This window comes from Ambystoma mexicanum, chromosome 6p (genome assembly GCF_040938575.1).
Source record: "Ambystoma mexicanum isolate Mex_15411 chromosome 6p, UKY_AmexF1_1, whole genome shotgun sequence".
In the NCBI taxonomy this organism is placed as follows: Eukaryota; Metazoa; Chordata; class Amphibia; order Caudata; family Ambystomatidae; genus Ambystoma; species Ambystoma mexicanum.
This window is the reverse complement of record NC_090935.1, coordinates 1,480,785,115-1,480,798,242: the sequence shown is the minus strand read 5'-3', so window position 1 is coordinate 1,480,798,242 and position 13,128 is coordinate 1,480,785,115. Positions and strand designations below refer to the sequence as shown.

At 43.5% G+C, this 13,128-nt stretch overlaps 1 protein-coding gene across 1 annotated transcript in view; it reads right to left on the bottom strand.

Annotated features, from left to right (window-relative positions):
- The window catches only part of LOC138511071 (coiled-coil domain-containing protein 158-like), a 1,089,990-nt gene that overhangs the window by 806,410 nt on the left and 270,452 nt on the right, over nucleotides 1-13,128 (bottom strand). The gene's annotated exons all lie outside the window — the stretch shown is intronic.

Here is a 13,128-nt window from a genome sequence, read left to right as displayed (position 1 = left end):
TCAGCAGAGAAGGGGGTGCACCCTGCTCCCAAAAATATAGCTATATCTCCCATGGTGCTTTGCAACAGAGAGGCTTTTCAGAGATGATGTACCTGCTGTATGCCATTTTGTTCTTTGCAAGCAATTACCCAGTAATACCAAGATCGAAAAGTGCTCAAGAAACTATTTGGAGGACGAAAAAGGATGCAATTGCATTAGGCTAGCGGCGGGGAGGGGAAAATAGGATACCGTGTGAAATTGGAGAGTTGGGGGGTGGTCTGGGGAGCCAGATACAGTTTGAATATTTTCAGATTATCGGGGGAATATCGCAAGATTACCACAGCTACAACAAAAGACACACTTGGAAAAGAAAAGTAGTCACATGAACAAAAGAGTGAAAGCCGGTAATAGAAGAGGGTAGGGGAGGGAAAACGCAACTGAGGGGCAGGGGGTGGGGCCATGGAAAGAGGAGGAGGGCACTGGGTGAGTGTATGAGAGGACTGGTAAGAGTTTTTGATTTTCTCAAATTCTGGGATTATTGGGGGAATAAATGGGAAATACTGCAGGCATGGGTAGTTCATTGCTGGTGTGTGCGTAGTTCATTGCCATTATCGGGGGAATCCCTTAGGTATCGGGAGCATGAAAAAGGTCATTGAGATAATTAGCTTCAAAACAGGGTTCATAAAGTTAAAGTGGACTTGCTTCCAAAAGGGATTTGTTGCTTTAAATCTGATCCTCTTAACTCTCTTTTAACAAATGTTTTTTCACTGAATTTCAAAGGTTTTTTTGCCATGTTTTTTTCACCTTAAATCTAATCACCATAACTCTCTCTTAAATAAGTTTTTTCAAGCGATATATAAATATATATATATATATATATTTATATATCGCTTGAAAAAACTTATTTAAGAGAGAGTTATGGTGATATTAGTTTTAAGGTGAAAAAACATGGAAACAAAACCTATATATATATACATATATATATATATATATATATATATATATATATATTACATGGACGTGGTAGCGTCCATGTAGTTATGGTTAAGTTGGTGTTTCCATAGGAAGAGCACTTTTTGGGCGGATAACTTTGCTCCCCCTGGACGAATCCTCACCAAACTTTGCAAAAGTATATGGCCACTCTGAATTTGTTTGCAAAGTTTGGTGAGGATTCATCCAGGGGGGGCAAAGTTATACGGGGGTCCCAAAACATTTGTTTTTTAATTTGCGGCAGGAGCGGGGCCTTGTCCCGAAAGCGTGCTTTTGCAAATTTGGTGTAAATCCGTGCAGTAGTTTTTTTTAAAATGACCAAAATGACCAAAATGTAAGGCAAAAAAAAATTAGTGACAGACTTCCCGGTTCGCAGAAGTAGTAGCAGAAAGAGTTCATAACCTAACTGATTGTCTTTATGCAGAGAAACTATTGCTTTGTTTTAAAGATGCTACTTACCATATGTGTGTGTATCACATGATGTGACTGCACCCAAAGGAAAGGAGAGTGAGTATAATGTATACAAATATGAGCATATACAGGGAAGGTAGAGTAATAAAAATAAAACTATGAGAAAGTGCTGATAACCCTAATGATTATCTTCATGCACAGAAATGATTGCTCTCTTTCAAGCCTGTTTCTTCCACTATGTATATGTTTCATATGATGTGACTTGACCCTAAGTCTACAAATATAGTACCTTTTCAATTTTTGCTTCCTGACTGTTACTGAAGAAAACTATGTGGCCTAGATATGTCAGTAAAGGGAAAAAAGGGAGAGCCAGACATGTGATGTCATCAGTGATGTCATCAATGACATTTGTGATGTCATCTTTGATGTCCTGGGTGTTAGTGTTAGCAGTGCACGGTGGCACGAGTTATGGTTGCTTATCTTACCATAACTGCCGAATTTCAGGGGTTTTTCGGTTTTATTTTGAACCATAACGTCCCTTTAACAAAGTTTTTTCACTGAATTTCATAGGTTTTTAGTAGCGCAGCTTAACCATAACGTCCCTTTAACAAAGTTTTTTTACTGAATATATATATATATAAAACGTTAAAGTCAATATGGCATTAATCTGAAGAGACAGGCGTGTAGGGTCTTTCTCAACTGCATCTTCAACTGTCAAAGCCGTGGCAAACATTTCACTGATATCAATCTCTAGAGACAAAGAACTTGCAGGTCTTCATATTCTCAGGTTGCTCAAGGATTAGACTTGCCCTCAGTAACCTATGCTTCTCTCCCCAAAAATGCTCATGGTGAGGCAGAACTGAGTGTCTCAGCACATTATCCACCTCCCCCCTCCCCCTTTCATCTGCAAGTTTGCCTGGGTAATCCAGCCCTCCAGACCTGGTAGTGACTCAAAGAGTTTTGCTGTCTAAATAACCGTTAACATTGATGTAAATAACAGCAGATGCTATGTGATGTTCACTAAGCACTTGCTTTACTTCATAATAGGAGTTTAAGAATCGTTTGCATTAATCTTGTTATAGGGCCAAAGAAGAGTAGCCACAATGAATGTGTCCCATAGTGCTCTCCAATCCCAGTATTGCTTTCCTGTCACAGTGATTGAGTATGTAAGTGGTGAGTCCTTGGATAGGAGCACCCAGTGGGAGCGGCCTTTACCAGCGCCCTATGTGGTGTCTCCACCTTAAAGGCCCAAGAGAGTTGCAATGGTCTTCAATGGATGACCTTCTAGGAAGCCCATCGTGTTAAGGCACTCTTAACCCTCAGGCAGGCCCTCCACCAAGATGTTACATCAATGTGCTCCATTTGCTGCACCCTCTTCTTGTCGCTCCAGTATCTTGCTACAAGCCTGTATATTAAGTAGTTGAGAAATCAGTATTTTAGTCAAACACTGTAGTTAAGTAACTTTAGTCTCTTCCGTGGTGACCCACTCTGAACCTTCATCAGGTCTTGTCCTATTATGGATACCTCTACCCGCACTTTCCCAACCTGCTGTACGAAAGCATTTTTACAGTTTTGTATTGCAAATAGTATCTCACTTCTGGATCCTGCTGTGAATGTTCCCCTGAGCAAGGCATACTTTCACATGTAGCCTCCATGCTTTCTGTAGTGGTGTATCGACCCAGCTTCCACTTCATCCCGCCTTAATATCAGTCATTCTCAAGTACTGAGTGCAAAACAAGCATCACAACTCCCTCAGATGTAAATCATGACGGCTCAAACATGTAGCAATATCACCAGCTAGACCACAAACCTGGAGACAACCAACAGAAGTCCTTGATACGAAATGACACACTGATTTCTCACCCTATTAATCCAGGATTGCTATTGCCCCACTGATTGTGATTTGAGGGCGTGTACACTGCTGATATAAAGGGAACAGTATATCAATAATAGTCTGAGGATAGCATTTGCCCGATGTCTCCACACAGTACAGTGGTGCTCTGCATACTCCTGTGTCCTGCAATTTGACACACTGATGTGAACGAGTCAAAGAAGCTACTTCTGCAGAGCATAATGTACTGTGGAATGTTTGCTCACTTGTGCAGGAATAGCCATAGTGCAGCGGTCTTCAATTTAGCCTTTCAGAGAGCAGTACTGTATTCGCCCCCACCCCCACACCTCCCTCATCCGCGATGGCGGTCTCTTTGTATGTCAGTGTTGCTCATTCGTTATGTCGTGAGCTTCTCCGGATTCCTACGACAATGGGACCACGGATCCTTGAGATTGAAGGACTGACCCTGGTCCTGGTCCGCCTCTTCCTGCCCCATTTATTAAGCACTTCCACCGCGGCTGACAAGCATTCCAGGGGCCAGATTACAGAAGCTTTGCACCGGTGCAAATTCAAATTCAAACTGCACTTGTCATAGTAGAATGTTTTTTAAATATTTTCAAGTGTTTTTAGAAATAGGGCAAACTTTGCCCCAGTGCTAATACTGTGCAAACTTTGCACTTGCACCGTTGAAAAGTTTCTATAATCTGTCCCTGCGGGTCTGCATAACTGTACCTACAGCAGGCATTTGAGAGTTGGTTTATAACTCCCATGATCCCTCACTATTTGCTGTAAGGTCTACTGGTTAAGGGTCTGGTGAGTCTATGGGAATTCACTTACGGGTCTCATGCATGTCTAAATGAACTATGTGCTGTAGCCAAACTGCCAGATTAGGAGGAATTCGACAGCCGTCAGATTACAGAAGGTTTGCACCGGTGCAAGTGCAACGTTTGCACAGTATTAGCACTAGGGCAAAGTTTGCCTTATTTTTAAAAACAATGGGACACATTAGAAAACGATTGCACCATGACCAGTGCAGTTTAGCATGGTATAAGAACCAGGGCAAAAATCGCTCCCGGGCAAGAAAGATACATTTTCACTACTTTATTGCACCAGGGCAAAGTTTGCCCTAGTGCTAATACGGAATGGTATTAGCAGTAGGGAAAACTTTGCCCTGGTGTAAAAATGCATCAAAAATGTATCTTTCTTGTACTGTGGAAATGTTTGCCCTGGTGCTTATACCATGCTAAACTGTACTGGTCATGGTGCAATCGTTTTCTAATGTGCCCCATTGTTTTTAAAAATAGGGCAAACTTTGCCCTAGTTCTGATACTGTGCAAACTTTGCACTTGCAACGGTGCAAGGTTTCTGTAATCTGGCCCCCGATCTCTTCACTCATGGTTCATTACACCCCGTAATAGCAGTTTTCTATTACAATAACACAGCAAAGCCGTCTTTCTTTTCCAAAAGGAGAAAACAACTGGCAATACTGTCTTAACACATACTTGCCAACATTTTGTGACCAAAAAGATGTAGGATTTTTCAAGTTTCAAAAATAATACTTAGCATAACAATGACATCACAGGAAATTACAAAACATACATTTTTGGCACCACTGGAGCGTTCTAAAATGCACAACCCATCAAACAGCGCAACATGGAAAGATGCTCACATGTTTAAAATGTATAATTGTGAATGGTAAATTTACACCAAATTCAATTACCTAACTTCACAGTCCCACCCACTGCACAGACAGATTATTTGCCATAGAGTCACCTAAATTACCTGCCACTGTAAAAAGCAATAGGATCTGTCGCCCAAATCTGTAGGCGGTAGGACTGCTTAAAAAGCAGTAGCCTACTGCCTAAATATGTAGGGTTGGCAAGTATGTTAACAGATTATAGCAGTGTGGGCAAATCCGGAACGAGGCATTGTCTTGCACTCTTTCCATCCAGTCATCAGCCCAGGGCTATCTCTTGCTCTAAAGGTTCCACACTGATCTTGAGATAAGATGATCACCTGCCATTTCCTGGTCACTGTTGTTCGCCCTTCATACATTCTGTATCTGACATCCTCATTTTTCATTGGCATTTAAATACATGTGTCTGCTGATGGCATCCATGTTTTTTATTGTATCTTAATTGCACTAATTTAATGAATGATCCTGTGCTCATTAAAGTTAAAGCGCATGCCTCAAACAGATGGGATTGTTTGCTTTTGTTGAGGGTAGTACTGGATAAAGCCCACCAAAGTGGCCAAGGAATATATTCACAGTTCAACGCTTTGACATTTCAGTGGCAAGTAAATGTCTGTGGGTCACACTTGGGGGGGTGAGCCAAGGCATTTGCCCCTGCAACCCCCCACATCACCCCCTGACGAACAGAATCGTTGTTTTCTATTCCCAGCACAGGAGCACATTTTTTTTAGTTTTTTATTATTTGTATATAATCTGTTTAGATTTTTACCAAAAAAAAGAAGTTTTTCAGTTCTTGAAGTGAAAGAAGGACGTTTCTGCGTAATTGGTAATTTCTCAAGGAGGACCAAGAAAGCAAAGAAAGAGTGAAGAGAGAGACTTTTCCGATGGTTTACTTCTGTGTCATCTGCGACGTCTTCTCTAATGCAATGGTTAACAGTTTGGTAGCTGCTATAAACCACCTTGTTTGGGCTCCCGTGATGAGGCGGTTCCACCAAATATTGTCGTCAACGACGTAAGACAGTTCGTACACAGGACCGAAGAAGGCCTTTCTTTCTTGGTCAATTGCAGGACAAACCATCAAGAGGTGTTTGATAGATTCTGTGGATTGAGCATCTCTGCAGAGTCTACAGGATCTTTCTTCAGTTACTGAGAGGATGGCTAAAACTTCTTGTGTCGGAAAAAGATTTAGACGGGCTTTCAACAGAGTTCTCATAAGAAGTTTGCTCGGGTATTTCGTACAATATTCCATTGGTTCTTTCAGTTTATTGAAGACTGGTGGCAAGTGGGCTAGCAGTTTATTCGCTACAGCATTGTCATTTGTTTTTATCTAATCGAGCCATTCCATTTTTGTTTTTATTCTCAGAGGGTTCTGGATAAGTTCTTCTTCTGAGCATGCTATATCTTGCAAAATACGTCTTTGTTTCTCAGCCCAGTTGTTAAGGAATATGTTGCTCCCTTTAGATAATTCCTCAGAAATCATCCTATATATTTCCAGGCTTTCTGGGTTCCTGATTTTTCCATAGAGTTGAATGGTACTCTGAGCGACCACTGCCTCCATGGAAAGCAGCCCAAGTTCACGTCTTATAGGTGCCACAGCTGTCGATTTCGGTAGGCCTAATGTTGCTCTCGAGATGAAACCTTCTAATTTGGTCCATAGGCTCGAAGGAATAGCGGGGCTGGCATCCATGCCATAAGTTAATGCTGGAATTACTTTTGACTTATAGTTGGATTGCCGGTAGAAGACTGTATTTACCATATTTTCTGTCGACTGCTCGTAGTTGGGCCGTTAAGTTTTTGGCTTTTGTCCACAGGGTTGCCTGCATACTTAAACCTCTTTTCGTGCTGTCAATGTCGACTCCAAGGTATTTGAATGTGGAGACAATTTCGATTTTAGAGTGGTCAAGGTACCACTTCAAGGACTCCTTTTTTTTCGGCCCCTGCTTCTGAAGAATCAGGTTTTTCGTTTTAGATTTATTGATCTCCAAGTTGTTTTCCTTGGTGTAGTGGGCCAAGTTATCCAGTTGGCGTTGAAGGCCCACCTGAGTGTGATCCAGAATGATAAGATCATCGGCGTATAGCAGTCTGTTAACCGTTGTATTTCCAGTTTTCGGCAGAAAGGATCTAATCAGATCTTGTGAGGCTTTGAAATCGCCAAGGAAGGAGATGAAGAGAGCAGGGGCAAGAGGGCATCCCTGTTTTACTCCACGATTAGATGGTATGAGGTTGGAAAGTAGCCCTTGGCAGTTTAGTCTGACTGAAACACTGGTGTTGGTGTGTAAGGCGATGATCGGGTCAAGGATCCGGTTAGGGCAGTTCCACTTCTTCAGTTTGGTCCAGAGTTTCGATCTGTCAACTCTATCGAAGGCCTGGGATAAATCCACGAAGGCTAGGAAAATTCTCGGGGGCACCTAGCAAAACTTTTTCTTTCAGGATGTTTAGAATTATTATATTAGCACCTGTACTGATGTTTTTCTGAAATCCCGTTCGGAGTGGGTCCCTGGCCGGAGAGATTCTTGCCCAGTTCTGGAAGTGGGTCAAAAGGCTAGTAGCAAAGACTTTACCGATGACGTCCAATAAAGCTATAGGACAGTAGTTGGAGGGGTCTTCTCTGATGCCTTTTTTGAAGATTGGAACAATGATTGCTTGATTCCATGAGCTAGCGATTGTCTTTCGTTCTTTGCAGTCTTTGAAAATCATGCTCAGGACCGCTGACCAAGCCTCCGGATGTTGCCTTAAATCAGTATTTGCTAGACCGTTGGGCCCAGGAGCGCGCAACAGTTTCAATTTTGAAATGATAGACCGTATATCTTCTATATTGGAGAGATCAACCCAATTAGATTTTGTAGAAGGTTTTGTCCTCTCGATGGCAGAGGGAGGATGATCAAACAGTTTTGAAAAATGGTTAATCCAACACTCTTCAGAGACCGCGTTTATCATCTGAGAATTAGGATGGGGTTTGGTGTTGTTGACTATTTTCCAAAATTCTCGAGTTTTTTTGTTGGCTATGATCTTCATCATATTTTCGGCGTCGGCTTGGTAGAGGGCTGATTTGATGTTTCTTATCCACTGTTTGTAGAGTCTCAGTTCGCAAAGATAGGATTCCCAAAGCGTAGGAGAGCTCAAAGTCATAGCCTCTTTTTTAAATTTTCTCAAGAGACGACGCCTGATCACTAGGCTCCGATTATAAATGTGGTTGTGATTTTCAGCTTGCTTGTCTAGCCCTTTTTGAGGTTTTTTGTAGGTCAGAAGCAGCGGGATATAGCTAGACCTGAAGGTTGAGTTGTCTGCTTTGATGTCAGAGGTTAAGATTTTGTATTCGTCTGACAAAGTTTTGATATCGTTTTCGGTCATGCGTAGACGAGAGAGCTGCGTGTTGGTCTCAATTGGAACGTTATAGAATTGCTGGCCCCGATGGCTGGTGCTGCAGGTGAGGTTTAGGAGGTTGTGATCGCTCGCTTCCGTTCTGATTACTTCGAAAGAAGCTATATTCGAGTAGATTTTTTCAGAAACAAAGATATAGTCGAGATTTGCTGTAGATTGATTGCGCTCCCATGTGGGAATTGTAATTTGATTAGTAGGTTTTGCAGCATTTCAAAGGTTTTTGGAGTTAATTAGCGTGATCCACATTTTTCCTCTTTCTGCTGTCGATGTTAACTCTGACAGGTTCAAGCAATTGGCATTGAGATCTCCACAGATAAGGATGTTCGAAGTTTCATGTTTAATCGTTATTTCATCGATGATGTTGGCTGCTTCGTTGCAAAATTTACCGGGTGATGTTTTTTGTGGGTTCCAGTAGGTGTTGATTATCGCCCAGACTTCAGAACAATTTTCATCGCTCGTTGTTATGAGTACTGCCAGAAAAGCATAGGTAGCTGCTATTGACTTGTTGATAGTTATGTTCGATCCCGTCCGGATAGCGGTCAGTAGGCCAGAGGATGGTCTGCCAAACGGACCTTTTAGGGCAGGTGAGATCTCAATGGTGTAGCCATCTAAAGCGGGTTTGTTCAGTAACCAAGTTTCTTGAAGGCAAAGAATATCGTGGACCCCCAGGTTGTAACTACCAATTTTGGTAAGGTGCGTGTGGCCCCTGGTGTTCCATGAAGCTACGGATATAGTAGAATTTTGAAGCGCTTCGTAGTTTGCTTGGGGCTGCCACGGAAGAGAGTTGGCTCCCCTCGTTTGCTGCTATCTTTTAAGGCCAGGTGTAAAGGCATTTCGCAACCAAGACCATGTGCCTTTTGTTGGCTTGGTGTCTGGATGGGGAGTAGACTGGTCTCTAATTTGTTTTGCACGTACAAGGTGATCTGGTGATACGGGTCTTCATTCTTTGTGGTACTCTTTGTACTTTCTTGGTTCACTTTTTTCTTCAATTCTCTCTTTGGCGTGGTGTTGATTTTTCGAGTAGTCCGATCTATTCGGATATTTCCCCGAATATCTGCGTTCGTTGTGGCCAAATTTTTCCCGACGAGAAGGTGTTCTTCCCCGCCTTTTAGATCTGTACAGGTCCTCAGTTTGAGATTTGTATCTGTAGTTTTTATCCAGTGTTTTTTTGGAATTTTCCGCTTGGCTCTTGTTGGTATTTGCTATGTGGATCTCCGTCAAAATGAAGCCCGCATGATCCAATATTGCATAGACTTCTTGGGGAATCTCCCGGAGCGCCAGGCTCTTGATGTGTAAGAATGCCTTTGCTTGCTTGTTTCTGTGGTAGGGCACTATGAGCGTGAAGGCATCAGACTTTAAGGTGTTAAGTATGTCGACCTGTTTGAGGATCTTGAGGACAGTTCTTCTATTCAGGATCATGTAGTGATCTTCAAATGGTTTTTGTTCGATTTTGAAAAGGCGGACAGAGTCTGCAGACTTGCTTTTAGGTTTTGAAGATGGTCCGCTTTGGTGTTCGATTGAAGACTTTCTGTCTTTAGTAGGCGAATGTCTGGTCGAGTAGTTAGATTGGGTAGATTTTAATTTTTGGTATAGTTGTTCAATGCTCATGTCTTTCGCCTGGCTTGTATTAGATGGCCTCGTGCCCAGGTTAGAGAGTGGAGATTTGCTAGTGGTTTTTTTTGTTAATGGCGATTCAATAAAAATTAGTTTTCCAGGACTATCTTCCGGTTCTGTGTCGAGCTCGCAAATTTCTGCTGAGTCCTCATGCTGTGATAGGTCGATGAAGGAACTTTGACAGATGAATTCGTCAGCTGATCTTGGTGAAGGTATAGGGTGAGTCGTAGTATTGATAATGTTTTCGAGTTCGTTCAGTTCATGCGAGGTCTCTCTTCTAGTTTTTTTGTGGTTTCCATTTGAACTCATTGTTGAATCTGGCGTCGGTTCTTTGCTCCTTGCACTCGAGTCGTGTTGAGGGCTTCTGAATAGCTTCAATAAAGGTTGTTTAGCCGTTGAAGCGGTTGCTTTTGTTGAAGTGACACTTTTTAGTGCTGGTTTCGTGGTCACCGTTGGTTGTGGTGAATTTTTGTTTTTTTTTAATATGAAAAAGGGGAGCCGTTTTAATGGATTGTGGTTGGCATGAAGTCTGGGTTTCTTTGTCATCTGAAGTGGTTTTTTTCTGACTTGTGTTTTGGAGGAGTCGTAGTTTCTCCTCCAGGGCTGACAGCTTCAGGTCCCAGGTTTCTCTATGCTTCTTGTTGGTGTGGTCCAGAGCGGTGATAAAACTTTGCACAAATATCAATTTGGTGTGCATCATTGTTGTAACTGTGATGCTATCTTTTAACAAATCATTGATATTTTCGTAAAGCTTCCCAAATGGGGCTAGAGCTATTGTTATAGCCGACATGATGGTGGCCAAGTCGATTTTTTTAGATGGTGAGTCTTTTGGGGTTGTGGAAGCTATTTTGCTAAGTCTCCTATTTCTTGGGGGAGATCGTGTTCGAGGTGTGAATGGCGATGTTGGTGGAGGTAGAGAAATACTTTCCTCTGTCTGAGTAGGTTGATCTAGGTTTTTAGGTTTCAGAATTTTCTGGACTTGAAGCGGTTGGGTCTTCGGTTGAGTCTCAAGTAGTGATTCGGATTTTGGGACTGGGAGAGGCGACGGTGTAATTCCATCAAAAGGTTTTTCTTTGTGAATGTTTTTTGTGGTTGGTGGCAACAGGGTGTCAGTTGGGTCTTCCTCTTGGGGAGGCAACTAAGTTTTGATGGTGTCTGCTGGTTCAGGTTTTCCCAAGCTGTTTAAGCCTAGTGCAAGTGGAGGTGTAGGCTGTGAGGTTGCGGCCGGTGTATTTGGTATGACTACTTTTGGGTTAGCTTCTGTAACCCCATTTATTGCCTTTGTTGCTTGCCTTACCCTTTTCTCTGCGTTTCTTGGGTCTGAATCGCTTTTGTCGGTACTCGAGGGGTCTATTAGTTTTTTTGCTTGTGGTGTTGTTTTTCTAGCTTTGGTGGCTGGTGGGAGGTCTTGGATTGCCTCCAAAATGTCCGCATCCGAAAGTTCGTTAGCCTCATCTAACTTTCTTTTACACTGTTTTTTAAAGAAGTCCTTCAGAGCCGAAGATAGCAGCGGGCGAGGGAGGATTTTCTTCCCTATGTCCTTTTTCCTGTATTTTCTTTTTGAGTTTTGTATTTTTTTGGATTGCGCATCTTGTTTGTTATTCGACGCCAGGGTTTGAGGGTCAGTGACTTCGGGAACGGATACCTCTGGCAGTGCTTCAATGACTTTGTGAGATGGTTTAATAGTGCTGGCTTTGGTGATTTTTAACAAGGAAGGGTCTTTTGAGCTTAGACGGTTCCCCTCGCTTTGCTCCCTTGGCGGGTTTGCTGGAGCAGTTTGATCCGTTGCTGCGTGGATTTGGACCAGAGTTAGAACTGTAGCTGTTGATGGTTTCACTAGCTGACAAGGGAACCCCTGAGGGGGTGCCACAGCACCGGCTGTTTGGGTTGTTTGAATTGCAGGCGGGAGTTGGTTTTCCAACGGTGCTCTTGGGGCCATGCTAGGGAGAAGATGGCGACTGTTGAGAGGCCGAGTCTGGGTCGGCAAAACTTGATCCTGTTCCCCCTCATTTTTGCTTTCGTTTTCTTCAGCGACTGGATAGTCTCCCTCGACCTCTGGCACAGCCCAGGCTGCAAGCACAGGGGCGTACACTGACCATCCTCCAACAGTCAAATCGTCCGCACCTCTCGCCACCGTGAGGGCCTGGCGGGAAGGCTGAGCAGGCTGAGCGCTGATGTTAGAAAGAGAGGAGGGAGGAGATTCCAGTATAATTGGTGATTGCAGCGATGCGGGAACTGCGTCGTTGCGAAGTTCCCAAGAGTCCCGTGGGTCCCGAGAGTCTTCGGTGTTCGTGGTTTGTTGAACAGGTAATTCTGAGGGGGGGGTCGCAGCTGTTAGGGGGAACGTACGAGAAACTTTGTGGGACCGCAGGGATGAAAAATGTCAATTCCCTGTGGTCATGTTGGGAGAGTTGAGTGCTTGTGTTTGTTGCATTTGTTATTTTTGTGGCTTTCATAACTTGACTCGCTTGACTTGCTTCAACAGCATTAAGCAAGGGCTCCATGGGTGTCGAGCAGGAGACAAAGGGTGAACGCTGGCTTCCATCAAAAGGGTTTTCAAAGTCGAATTGGACTGCTGAATTTTTTTTCTTGTGGAAAAGAAGCCGAAGAAGCCGAAGAAGTATTTTGCTGAGCCTTCGTTTTTTTGTCAGTGTCACTGGGTCCGTAGATTTAAAGTTACTCCTTAACAAGCGCTGGTTAGAGTTTCATGCAAAGTTTCACAAGGCTCGCAAGGCTCCATTCAGAGGGCTTTGGACCGCGGAATGCCACGGGATGCCGGAGACTGTCTCAACCTCGTCTCAAGCTCCGCTCACCGCTCCGCGGTGTATGCTGTAGTTAAGTGGGTCCTCCCACGATAGACAAGGTAGAGAGACTGCTGCTACTGCCAGAGACTGTCTCAACCTTGTCTCAAGCTCTGCTCACCGCTCCGCGGTGTATGCTGTAGTTAAGTGGGTCCTCCCACGATAGACAAGGTAGAGAGACTGCTGCTACTGCCGGAGACTGTCTCAACCTCGTCTCAAGCTCAGCTCATCGCTCCGCGGTGTATGCTGTAGTTAAGTGGGTCCTCCCACGATAGACAAGGTAGAGAGACTGCTGCTACTGCCGGAGACTGTCTCAACCTTGTCTAAAGCTCCGCTTTTTCCTGCTGCTAAAAATACCTCACATGTCCCAGCCGCTCCTTTCTCACGGTTGAGTCTGTTAAAGGACAGGGGAGGGTAGCATTTGAATG